At 44.8% G+C, this 13,513-nt stretch overlaps 1 long non-coding RNA gene across 2 annotated transcripts; it reads right to left on the bottom strand.

The window, feature by feature from the left end:
• Positions 1-2,024: 2,024 nt before the first annotated feature.
• LOC119381484 (uncharacterized) lies at positions 2,025-2,757 on the bottom strand. Of its 2 annotated transcripts, none has more exons than XR_007415238.1 (2): positions 2,739-2,757; positions 2,025-2,286 (listed from the first exon to the last, which is right to left on the bottom strand). It is a non-coding gene; the product is annotated as an uncharacterized LOC119381484 (long non-coding RNA). The 2 variants fall into 2 exon arrangements; XR_005181472.2 differs by lacking the exon at positions 2,739-2,757 and adding an exon at positions 2,375-2,452.
• Between the last annotated feature and the right edge of the window lie 10,756 nt (positions 2,758-13,513).

Here is a 13,513-nt window from a genome sequence, read left to right on the forward strand (position 1 = left end):
GGTACGGCGTTTACTGCTGACCTAACTCAGGCAATACTGAGATACAGCCAAACAAACCACCGCCGGACCACAGCGTACCACCCACAGACAAATGGCCTGACCGAGCGGCTAAACAAGACCATCGCCGACATGTTGGCCATGTATGTCGACGTCGACACAAGACGTGGGATGCCATCCTTCCGTATGTGACCTTCGCATACAAACACGGCCGTCCAAGAAACGACGCAGATGACTCCGTACAAGTTGGTCTACGGAAGGAGCCGGCGACGACGCTCGACGCCATTGCTACCCAACGTCACCGACGAAGAAAACCTCGATGCCGCCGCTTACTTACAACGTGCCGAAGAAGCTCGACAGCTCGCCCGCCTGCGCATCAAGACCCAGCAGCACACCCGACAGCCGTCGCTACAATCTTCGACGACGCTTCGCGGAATACCAGCCCGGCGACCGTGTTTGGGTCTGGACGCCGATACGCCGACGTGGGCTTAGCGAAAAACTCCTTCGGCGTATACTTCGGGCCATACAAGGTTCTCGACGCCTCGGCGCTCTTGACTACGAGGTGATCCCGGACGGCATTACGAACTCCCAGCGACGCCGCGCACGACCTGAAGTCGTCCATGTCGTGCGCCTTAAGCCGTTTTTTGCGCGTTAGCGAACCTGGGGACTCTATTTTCTTCCTTTGTTATTGTAATTTATTTTTGTATGCACTTGTTTTTTTTTCTCTCTTCTAGGTTCTTTCACAAGCATCGGGACGATGCTTTTTCAGAGGGGGGCAATGCCACGCCCACTTCTTGTCTTGTTTTGATGTATTCGGGTTGACCGGCAGGGACGGTTATCAACGCTCGACGCTGTCCGCGAAGCATTGTTCGAGAAGCTTCACGTCTATCGTAGATCGTTCTGTTAAGATTGCGCCCCGCACGCGAACGTTCCAGCTTTGTCTAGAGATAACGCCGCCACCAGCGATATTGCTGGAAAGTTCGATACCGCCTGTATAAAAGCCGACGCGATTGACCGCTTGTCAGTTGATCGACGGACGGACGCCCTGTTCGCCGCTATATTTGTACAGCGTGTATTGCTGTAGTTATAGTTCTCATTTTCCGGCCACAGTTCGGCCAAATAAACAGTTTCATCCTGCAACGCCGACTGCTGTCTTCATCGACGTCACGACCACGTGACAATATATATATATGTATGTATCAGGGGCGTAGCCAGGGAGGTGGCTTATGGGGCTTCAGCCACCCCCCTCCCCTCCAAAAGCTTTCATACTGCCATGTACCGCCGACCAAAACAGCCACCTACGCCACAAGTCATCCCGGATTTTTTCTAGAATTCCTTTTCACAGTTGAAAAGACATTCTGTTGCAGATATTACTGACCCCTGGAGGTCTTTATCTGGCTGTGCAGCGCATTACCGTCAGAAATACTTTAAAAACAGAGGTGTAGCGATACGCTGATTAACGAGCTCCGCTCTCCAAGCTGAGCCCTGCTACCGCGAAGAAGTACTATTGTTGACGAACTGAACGCTCGGGATTAAGCTGTAGATACGGTATTGTGAATACACCCTTTGCGGCGGGGACTCTTAAACATGAAAGGATTATATGTTGCTAGTGGAGCTTAGTCGAACACGGTGGTGACCCGTTGTGTGCAGTGTCTCGGAAAATTGGAGAGTTATAATTTCCCCGCAGAAAGCACTCTTGCGCAAAAAATCAACTCCAGCGCTTGTTAAATGGGTGCCGCAAAGCTATACAGGTGACTTGCAGAGAGGGGGCGAGCCCCTCCTCATAAAATGGAGGGGGCGGCTGCCCCCCCCCCTGCCCGACTTAAAGCCCTGGCCCCGATCACACAAAGGCAGGAAAACGTAGAAGTTATTCGTGAATCCATTGCAAGCCGAGCACACACCATTTACATCCGCCATCCCCTTTTATGGGTACCTTACATTATATACATATAAGACATAGATGTGTGCAAACTCTGTGCCATGGCCAGCGTCACTTCTGGCCGTGACAGTGATTATGGCAAGATCTCTTCTGCCCAAGAGAACCACAAGATTTCTATATTTCAGGAGCAGGCAGCTGACTATAAATCAATGTATCAGTAAATGTTTTTTGACTGAACACAGTGAGCACACCAAAGTTGCACCGAATATCAACATGATTCCACTCCACACGTGAAGTCAGTCTTGCCTTGCCTCGAAACTTCTTCAGAGTGCTGGTACTGCAATCAGCTCGGTTCTCCGCAGTGCCAGATATCCGACTCCGCAGATCCATCAGGGAACTGGAATGGGCACCTCCATAAATAAAAGATCTTTCCCTAATTCTTACACCGCGAAAGGTGCCGGACTTTTCGGCGTGCATAGTACTAACGCACACTCCAACCTTTTTAGTCAATATCCCGGGGGAATGCCGTCAGATTATCAACAAAGTGAGAGAGGCGACGAGTGAGCAACTAGTCGTCGAACCGCAGTTTTTCGTGTATAGCGGTCTTAGAATGGCTCTGTATAACGCAACCTAAATCGAAGCAATCATTCATTGAAGCCATAGCGCTGATGAGACAGGGACCACAGAAAGAGGACAGGACGTGCGCTCGATTCGGCGACCTCGAACGCCCGCCGGGTGTCGCAAAAATTGATCGCGTTTTAACAGCCGTGTACCTCCGTAGATTAACCCGGCAAACGCTTTGGCGTTAAACCTGTCTACGTCAGATTAACGCGCCTTTAATTTCGGCTATTTGAGGACTTACCTCGCTCGCAACTCCCATATTTCCCGCGCTCGAGCGGCCCGCCACAGAACACTCGGGCCCGCCGACATAACAAGCTATAACCTAGGGATAACAGATCAAAAACGCGACTCACTGAAGTGACTGAAGTATCTAGGGAGTACCTAAAGTTTAAAGAAGAAAGATCCCTAGCACTGCAATTTTTTTTTTTTTTTCGCGCATGCGCAGAACGGGGATCAGAGCGCGCGTGAATGTCAGGTGGTTTCCGCTGCGCGCCTCCATGGTAGGTCCATGGTTCCGACGCGACATCTGTTTTCGTGGCCACTACAGGGAGCGACCGCCGCGCCGCCATCCGATAGCGCCTGAAAACGCGCTTCTGGGCACTTTTTCTCCCTGAAGACGGCTGCTGGCCTAGGTACTGAGGAGGAGAACGCCCCAGCTCAACTTGTCCCTAAACGCGCTTCGCGCCGGTGTCAACTCACGTCGAGGCAAGTTCTTGCATTCCTTGTTCTGCGATGTTTTCTACGCGCGACGATGAAATTTCTCCACGCAGTACGCGTCTCTATTTAGAACTATTTTCAGCGTGACAGTTTTTGTATTTTCTTGTAGCCTGGGAACACCGTTCAATTTGTGCGACAGAAACTTGTGCAGCTTCCGTCTCGCGCAAACAATTGAATATCGCTTGTTACTTTCTTGCCCTAGAGTTGAACTAGTAAAATGTTCGCGACACACACTTATGAGAACGAATGCAATTAGCTAGGTCTTCGCTTGTAGTACATTAGTGTGCAAAAAAGCTTTTATTTGCGCAGGTGCCCATGCTGCCAGTGCAGTCATAACGCTTTGGCGTTGGATCCGAGCCCATGGAGAAAGTTGGAGCTGTAGAGCTGTATGTAAGTAAACTTTGTGCGTGCATATTCTTCGTTTGACCATTGCGAAATATTTCAGAAGTGGTGTACTAATCAGTGCACAAAAATTGATCTGCCAACGTTAAACAAAAAGCATTTAATAAAACTAATGAGCCGTAGTGTCCCCACTTCACTGCTCATGGGCTTTCTTCCATTAGCTTAATGGGCACAGCCACTGCATGCTCTGCCAAGAAGCCAGACATGAAGTTCAAGGGGACACAGCTTTTGCATCGGTCTGGCTTTAATGAGGGCAACTTGCGCTGTGATTCAAAATTTTATTTTCAAGCCGTTGTTCGAAGCTTTACAGGAGGCTAACACATACAATAGGGCTCTCGTGGTTCAAAAACCGTGGGCAGGACTACCGCTCAAAAGAAATCTAGGCCGAAGGTTTACAGGTTAGTATGATTGAAAATTGGGCGAGTTGGTAACAACTCATAGCTGGTAGAGGCAAAACATTGCGAAATAACAGAGACCAAGGACGAGTAGACACGACACGAGTGCTGACTTTCAACTGAAAAGTTTATTGAAGCAACATCATAATATACTCTTACTGTGCATGCTCTTACAAGGCAAGAAACTCTTGACGACATCATGGCATTGTAGTGGTGTTCGCAGCCAAGAATAAAGTTGGTGATATCTGCACAGCAGTGCGGAAAAAGGCCCAGTGGTGAAGGATTCATATTCCATTAAGCACACGAATGTTTTTGTGCCATTGACATTGTGTACAGCATACCCTTCACGTGTGGAAGTGTTTACATTGGGCAATCGGGGCGACGCGTAAACTCGCAACTGAGGGAGCATCAAAATTCCCCGAGAGGTAATGTTTGCTCGAAGCACATGGCAATGCACTGCCAAGATTGCAGGTACACCACAGAATTTTCTATGATGAGGATTCTTTTCCGCCACCACGACCAGTTGACACGCGAAATCTTCAAGGCCCGCAAAATACAGAAGGCAGGGCATAACTGTGTCATTAAGTCTTCAATAGCCCTCCAGGAAAAGGAAATTTCCTTTTAGATTCTTGTAATCGTTAACAGTGCTAAGATTACTAGCAAGAGCGAGCCAAAGAGCCCGGATGAAAGCATGCCAGTTTCATTACCATCTGCTATTGCCATGTATTAGCATGGCTCTTTTGACAAACACTGACATCCCGGAATATTTTCTGGCTGTTTTAGGTCAGCAGTTAATGTACAAGCTTCCTAAATTCTTCCATTGCATGCTATGTTCTTATCATGAATTAGAGGCTCAAGACATCAAGTACATCAACAGTTTCTTCCGTTGTTTGTTATTGAAAGCATGTTGTAGGGATGGGTAAGTTTCCGTATGAGATAGATTTTGCACATACCGCAGAACCATATGTGCTCAAATACTGCAGAAAGTTTCAGTATTATCGTCACCATCTTTCAAAGTAGCATTTGGCGTTGTTAGTTGCCTAATTTCTGAAGGAAGAAAAAAACTGGAAAATGAGTTCCTGGACTCCAATCTCAAAGGTGATGCTTTACCTCCATGCAAATTCATCGACGTTCGAAAAAAAAAAAAAAATTACAAATTCGCATAAGATCTGCATATTTTTGTTGGAATCCTTCGGTATTACTTTTCATGTTGTCAACTAGTTTATTTGTATAGGGAAAGGCTGCTCAATTACCTTGTCTGGAATCGGTGCACTGAGTTTGTGTGCTATGCTTAATTTGGCAGTTGCAGGGTGGTAAGGCATAGCCTTTCAGATAGCAGACTTGTCTACCATCTTTCTGGTGCTCCTGCCACGGGCTGAAGCCAATTAAATCCTTGTGAAATGTTTGCCGGAGGTTCAACGGTGTGCACACTAGCATGTCCCAACCGATCAGGACAGAAGATAGTCAACAAGTTTGGAGAAAATGTGCAAATTCTGCACAGTGCATTCACATTCCAGTGGACATTTGCTGGCTGGCGCATCCTCTTGCCAAAGTCCAACATCAGGGGAATGTGCAGTGCTGCATGTCTGGAAAAAAGTTCATTGACTAAACACCAAGCGATGTCTGCCAAGGTGTCGAGCTTTCAAAGTGCAAAGAGAGAGTAAGCTTGCTCTAACAACATAGCAGTGGTTATGAAAATGATAATGTGCATTTGTAAGTACATACTGTCATAGTGCGCTCAGTACAAAACAAGTAACCAACTAAGGCATGCCGAGTTTTAAATAGCATAGGTGTATTATGTCCGGTACCGCCTCACACAAGAAACGCCTGCTGGTGTGCCATACCCTTCTACCTATGAACTTGCAGCAGTTGGGGACCTATTAATTGCACCATGGCACTGATAACGATGTAGACTTTCTAGAACAAATGGCTCGGCAGCTACAAAAGTGGACTTGCTACGAAACGTATAATGCAGATGGCACTTTCATCGGTACTAAAGGTTTTGAAAACGCGCAAATGCTTCACAAGCTTGCCCTCGGATGCGTGAACATTTCTAAAGGCACCGTGCGTTTCACTTATAAGGATTTGTGCAGGTGGTATAAATAACCATTGTGGCATCGCAGAAAGTGTCAAAAACATGCTTGGAAAATGTTCCGATTTGTCGTAATTTCTGAAACATAGGGTAAGCTGCTGCATGCATATGTTTGACTGACCTCATTGTGCGTTTGCATGCAGGACGAAATTAGCATTCTGGTAATTCCATAACCAGGTCACAATTGTGAGACATACTGTTGTGGAGGAACTAGTTGATTTTGCCTACCCGGGATTCCATAAAACACCTAAATTTAATTGCACTGTGTGGGACAATATCAACTGTTCAGTTGCACCTGCTTTTGGCTGTTACAAGTTTAGTGCTGTTTACCAATGTTTCGCTGCTGCGCTTATGTGTATTTTGTGGTTGAAATTGCTTTAATTTTAAAGGAGTGCTGACACGATTTTGAGACATCGCAAAAGGGACATTTTTGGTTTCCTTGGTATGCAGTGTCAACTATGTCCACACACCGTAGTCGGAGAGCACATATCAAATATTTTAATTTGACTTTGAAGTTTTTGTCGCTGAGCATCTGCAAGCCAGCCACAGTTGAATGGACATTATCCTGATGAGTCAAGACAGTTCCCCCGAGTTTGCAAATTCTGCATCCTGCATGCAGCCTATATCGTAGAAATCACTGTCAGGGTCACTGGACCACAATTAACTTATCGTTGTTTATGTGAACCACGGACAGATGATGGATTTGCCGCTAGTACGTCGCGAGTTTCTGTATCCCCGTGACATCACACTGCTATGAAACGTCACCGAAAAGCCGCCCCCTCAATATCGAAACCAAAAGTGTCTTTTTAAGGTAGCGATATATAAAATATATACGATGCATTCCCAGGCACCACAGTACTCGTTTTAGGTTTCTCAACACCAGTATTTTTATTTAGAGCATCAATCCGAAAATTTTTAATCGTGTCAGTACTCTTTTAACATATCTTTTTTCCTGTCTGTACTCATAAGTAACCTCAACTCACTTGGTAAGAATCTTTAGCACATAAGCGACACAAGGACGAAAAGGGAGGGACAACGTCTGCACTAACTTTCAACGAAATGGTTTATTGCACACAAGGCACTAATAGACACAGTGGTGGTGCCCTAGCACTTCACCAAGATGCCATGCAGAGAGATATGTCTTTTTCTGTTTTATTTTGACAAAATATATGGCACACTATAATCACTTCGTGAACTACTACACATTCAATACAGTCAATTCTTTATTCGAGAAGGATAGTTGCGGAGTGCTAACACAATTGGTACCCACTTTTACAATTTTTGCAGCTTCTATTATCAGTCTCGTTAGTTCAACTCTATTAGCTGATGAAACCTTTGTGTCCTGAAAGAAAGGTTCATACTCTCATGCCCTACACTGTGACGCCAGCCATCCATCGTTGCATTTGTTCACAAGATTACAGTGCTCTCTTAACCTATCATTCATGCAGTGGCCCATTTCCTGACATACCGCTTACCACATGAAAGAGGTATCTGATAAACGGCAGCTTCTCAGCATATGTCCTATGTCGTTTTGTGCAAGCAATTGTCTTCTTTGGTGCTTGACTACTAATTCTGCAAATCGATTTCAGCTTGCATGGAGCTGAAAAACTACTTGTACATTAGCACGTGATGCCATCCTTTCCATAACTGTAGTTGGATAGCGTAACAACTCAACAGGACACACAACACATGGGAAAGGTTCACACACAACGCGTCGCACAAACAGAAGTGTAAGTCGTAAAAGGCTTAAATTAGGAAGTACCGCTCCATTGCTCTAGTTGGCTGTTCCAACAGTGATGTCGCTCAAAAAAGAATAGCTGATGTGCCATACTTGCACAAAATTTAGCATTACATAATAAGGTTGGTATTACATACAAATGTGCAAATAGTTTTCCAGCTCTATGAAAGCTGAAATCAATTTGCAGAATTTGCAGTCAAGCACGAAAGAAAACTGGTTGTAAGAAAACGATATAGGATGTGGTTTGCGGAATGTAGACAAGCTGTTGCTTATCAGATACCTCTTTTCTGCAGTAAGCAGTATGCTGGGCAAACAAGCAGCTGCATGAATGATAGGTTAAGATAGCATTGTAATGTGTGAACCTTTCTGGCAGAACACAAAGGTTTTGTCAACCAACAGAGCTGAACTAACGAGATTTATAATACTATTAGCTGCAGGAATTGCACAAATTGGGTACCAATCGTGTTAGCACTCTGTCCCTGTCCTTGTCGGATAAAGAATCTGCTTTCTTGATTGTGCAATAGTTCGTTAGTTGATTAGTGTTACGTACGTCTTGTAAAAATGAAGCAGAAAAATACAAATCTCTGTGCATGGCTTCTTGGTGCAGTGTGAGGGCACCAACACTATATAAATGTTTGCCTCGTGTGCAATAAACGATTTTGTTTAAAGTTAGCGCATGCGTTGTGTCTCTCCATTTTTCTCCTTGTGTTGCTTATGTGCAAAAAATTCTTAGTATGTTGCCAACTAGGCTGAATTTTTCCCTAAACCTCTGTCACCCTGTGCTGCATCGTCTGTTGTCTTTTGACCAAACTATAGCCTCTTGTTTTTTTTTTGGTATGCAGGTGTATGTGCATGCTTGACTGAAACATTTTTTTAATTTAATATGCCTTTTGTGTGCAAGATGAAATTAGAATTCCAGATATTCCCAAAACCACAATATGATTGTCACACACAGTGCTGTGGAGGAGCTCGCTAATTTTGCCTACCCTAGATTCTTTAGCATATCTAGATTTACTTCATTAAGTGAGACAAAATCAGCTGTTGAACCGCCCATGCTTTTGGCATATACAAATGTTCGACAATTCGACAAAGTATTGCTGCTGTGCTTGTGCGTTTGCCAAGTCAGCCTTCCGATTTTTGTTGTGGTGATACATGCCTGCTCGATGGAGACACCTTGTATTTATTGTGCCTTTTGCGTGCAGGTTTTTGGACAAAGTCATCAATTCCATTGCTCTTCCTATGCCAAGTGGCCAGGATAATGGTTGAAATTGCTACAATAAAGGTTATGATCAACAACATTTGTTGAAATTTTGCATTTACTTTTGGAAGAGCAGTATAACGCATTCCATGCAACATTACTAATGAAAATGGGTCGACTTAAAATGCTTATGTTGTCTGGAGCGCAATGGATTAAGCGAGTGCCATGTCGGAATAAACAGCATTAACTAATTCTTTGGACAAAAGAACACCGATTTTGCTGATATGAAAAATTCTTGTTCACGGGGTGATGCTGGAGCTGTTTTGACAAGCGTACTTGTCGTCTTCGTGGCTGCAACTTGGAGACAAGTCTTGTCGAAATGTTGGCTCCAGTGACACCCTAGTCAAAGCGTTGTACCATGCCAGCATTTCACAATCAAAAGTTTTAGCTGTTCACTGTTAGCCTGTTACACCCTGGTGGTGCAAGCTGAGGCATTTATTTTGTCTTTCTTTATGCCTCAACATAACTTCTATCAAAAGTGATAACTAAAGGGAAGTCTGCATAATATGGCATCGGATTAATTTCTGGAGCTTCTCTAGCCAGCAAATTGAGAACTCTTTCTGTCTACTCTGTCCTTTTTTCCTATGTTCACGCGCTGCAAAACACTGCCAGTATGATAATCCAAAAACGGCAGAAGTTCAGGGGAAGATGGAGGCTTGAAAAGGTGAAAAATTCTTGGACACGGAGTGATGATGATGATGATGATGTCCTCGACTTGATGGCGCTCACCCACAAAGGGGGATGGGCCAAGAACCGGGCGGCAGGATGCTTAAGGTAATCACCAATTATACTAAACAAATCTTTTTTTTTTTTTTTAGGTTAAAAAATGTAATTGTTGAAGGAGCAAGCGGACAGACTATCGTTTCGGTAGTTTCTAAGATAAATAATAACAGATTTCGAATCAAGATTATGTACAGAGATAAATAGACTAACACGGTAATCTTTTGTTTCAGTGATGTAATCGAACACAGCAGAGCAGACATCCCTGTGGCTATACCCTAACAAAGTGTTGCTGGAGTCAGCGTTTCGACAAGCAGTCTTGTCTTCTTCAAGGGTAAAAATTGCTGCTGAAAGAAAGAATTCGATGCAGAAACCACTATTCGACACCTTTATTTTAGCCTTTTTTTAACCTTTTTAACCTTTTTATTTTAACCTTTTTTTATTGGCGCATAAGTGTTTTAAAATACAGCAAAAATCCCTATATCTCCCGTGGAGCAAAGTTCTCTCGATTTCTTTTCATCGAAGTGAGTGGGTCGGCGGCCGTAAATGACGGGAGGCGCTCAAGGATAGCTTTCGGTTTCGGTTTTTGACTGCGCGAAGCGCCACCTGCTTCCTGCAACTGGTGTCATGGAGACTTCCTGTTTAACTTTTTGAAACTCCAAGCGATTGCAACCTTTCCTTGCACTGTTGTACTTGATATTGTGAAATATATATGCGCCTGTGTACGTTATGGTTATATTAGGCACCATCCGGGATATCAAGCATCGAAATCTGATGTGCGACACTTGCGCTTTGCCACTAGAAGGTAAGCAAAACACCACTGCATGCTGCACGACGTTCCTGCTGTCTGCGCAGTGAAGCAAATATGTATCGTCTTTACGGCGACCGCTGTCCTTGCATCTCGGCACGACGTAGGCGGGATCGACTCCTCCCATGTTTATCGTAGAAGAAAGTGAGCCGCGCCAATACGGACACTAGAGAACCAGACATCGTGTCTTCTCATGTGTCGGCTTTTGACGCTTTTCGTCCCATTAAAGACTGATTCCTACCTCTAGAAACTTTCTCTCGTTCTTTGTGTTTATATTCTGCCCTTTTCACCGGACTTTGAAACGAGGTCGCATTTGTTCGTCAACTGACGCAACGTGCAGAATGTTGCCTTTGCCTTGTTCGCAAAAGAAGATAGTCAATACCACGCCATCGAAGGGGCCTGTGAATGCATAAAATTCGTCAAAAAGAAATTGACATGCTTCCTGAAGTCTGAAAGGGCTAGGTTATTTTCTGCATCGCAAGAAGCCAGTCACGTGTTTGGCGCTACAGGGGACCCTCCACGGGCTGCTGCGGCTACTATCCCAGCCTTTAAATCCGTTCCACTCCCAGCGCGAGTGCGCCGATACAGCTGTGGCAGACTGTCTACGATGCTTACATTGAATGCTGCAAGCTGCGTACATTGAAATTGTTTTATTTTTACACGTGCATAAAATACGATTCGTGCATGCAAACAAACAAGGCGTTAAGTAGGGCGGCATGGCTCATCTGTTTACAACATCACCACATTGGGAACCAATCGCACTGTTTGCATGAATGGCATTCCCCGCCAAGCGAAGGTGACCGAAGACATAGGTGTAAGTGCAGTCTTCATATATTACACTATTTAAAGCCTACTAAGTGACATGGTTTAGACAACCTGTTACCATAAGGACCTACCAACATTGTGCATTTGTACAGAGCTGTCTATGCTTTTAACTTGAGGCATTTAAAATTATTTCCTCATCTTATTATCTACTCCATCTATCTTCTAGCTGCCCTTATCCGGGTGCTCTCATGGCCACTTCCGTAACTGGTATTGGGCGTAAGGCATACCACTGGAAGAGCAGACGCCACCTTTGGTGCAACGTGCTAGGCAGGCTCATGTGGTCATAGTGGCTGCTTAGTCTGCTTTGGGAGCACCAGAGCGAGCTGAAAACAAAACTTTAGAATGCCATCTGCGCTGTAATTCTGAGTGACTGGGGAGGTTTTCCTGCTGTTGCTGTGCGCTCGACAACACTTGGAAGAAATCACTACATTATGTAGCCACTGTCTTTGGAGGAGTTTTGTGTGGTAGGCCAGTGCTCAATGCAGGGCGTACGCTATGGAGCCTGCTGCCAGCTTCCACATGTGTCCGCAGGGTAAGAAGGTGCGTGAATCTGCGAATGCAGAACTTAGAAATTGTAAACAGCTATTGGCTAGCACTTCCTCAAGGAAGATTTCTGCTTTGACGTGGGGCTGCGATGTTCGGTGAGTAGCAGGAAGCACTCACCGAGACTCGCCTGTGAACGCTGCCCAGCTAATGATGCTTTTCTTCCTCAAGGTGGCCCATACGTTCCTTACCTCCATATCGCCCCCAAAATTAGGTTGATGCACTCAAGCTAATTTCAATTAAGTTGACCTGTCCCAAATCCATTTGTTTTCTACAAAGCCATATGTACTCTTGTTGGAAAAGTGCCACACCTTTTGCGTTATAGACACAATATTGGCACCGAAATTGCTGGAGAATTTGCCATAGACTTTTGCACATTAAAAATTTCTATTGCACTCTCTACACCTTGTTTTTGCCCTGCTTTGTAGCTGCAATCTCGTTGCTGCAGTAACTTCTCAGTTTCTGCGATTCCTAGCCCATGCATGTCTTTGTCTGCCGGCGTTGTTTGGAGAACTAGTCCAGCGAACGTTGCTATGTGATACTTGTTCACCTCCACGTTGCACAATACCACACGTTTTGCCTCGTAGACTGCTTCTGCTTCTAACAGCAGTTACGTAGTCTGCCGTCTTAAGCTTTGGCGTATGAAAGCTCTGATGCTATAGGAGGTAATCACAAGATGTCATGAGCAAGGAGCACTAGTGCGGCAGCCACCATAGCCGTGGTCGTCCACGTGGTCCTCATTCTAGGACTACAACCAAGGTTGTTGGCCGTGCATATTGTTTCGATATTTTTTCTCGTGACATCAGACTTGTCTGCCTGATCGCTGAACACCTACGGCTATAATGGCCAGATGTAGGCACTTGCTAGCGCCGCCTGGCAGGCCGAGCTCAGTGTGCTCGGTGCAGGCTCAGTGTGCTCAGTGCAGTGAGCTCAGTGCAGGCCTCCTATAGATACTGTAATGGAAAGGGAGCAATAGGAATCATTTTAAAAAAGGCTCTTGTTTGTTTTAGTCCCATCTAATGAATGTTTTGAATTATTAAAAAGAAGCAGCTGGAAATTGCTCACCGACGAGATTGATAACTGTAGATACACCACTTGATTGATAATAATTATAAGAAAAAAAAAAGGCTCTTCCCGACAGCACACACAAGTCACCATGGATGTCAATTTGCCTAAAGTTTAAGTTATTTTTTAAAAGCTTTGATAACATCCACGCACTGACAGTTTATTGTGTATGCTGCGTACGTGCAGTCACCAACTTGATGCTTCATTCTTGTATGTGCCATTTAGTTAGTTTGAACATTAGCTTGAACAAAATGTCATTATGTGGGTCATTTCTTGAGGGATTTGACGGCAGGATTCGAGAGATCTCCATAATGACTGAAATATACAGTTTTTGTTCCATGGTTATGTTTTAGCGCACTGCAACCTCATATGGGGGTGCCTCATGAAAAAAATGCTTAAAACCAGTCGCGTCTCTGTAGCTCTTAAGGGCCAACTCCGGCGATTATTCGAGGT

The sequence above is a fragment of the Rhipicephalus sanguineus genome, chromosome 2, assembly GCF_013339695.2.
Source record: "Rhipicephalus sanguineus isolate Rsan-2018 chromosome 2, BIME_Rsan_1.4, whole genome shotgun sequence".
NCBI lineage: Eukaryota > Metazoa > Arthropoda > Arachnida > Ixodida > Ixodidae > Rhipicephalus > Rhipicephalus sanguineus.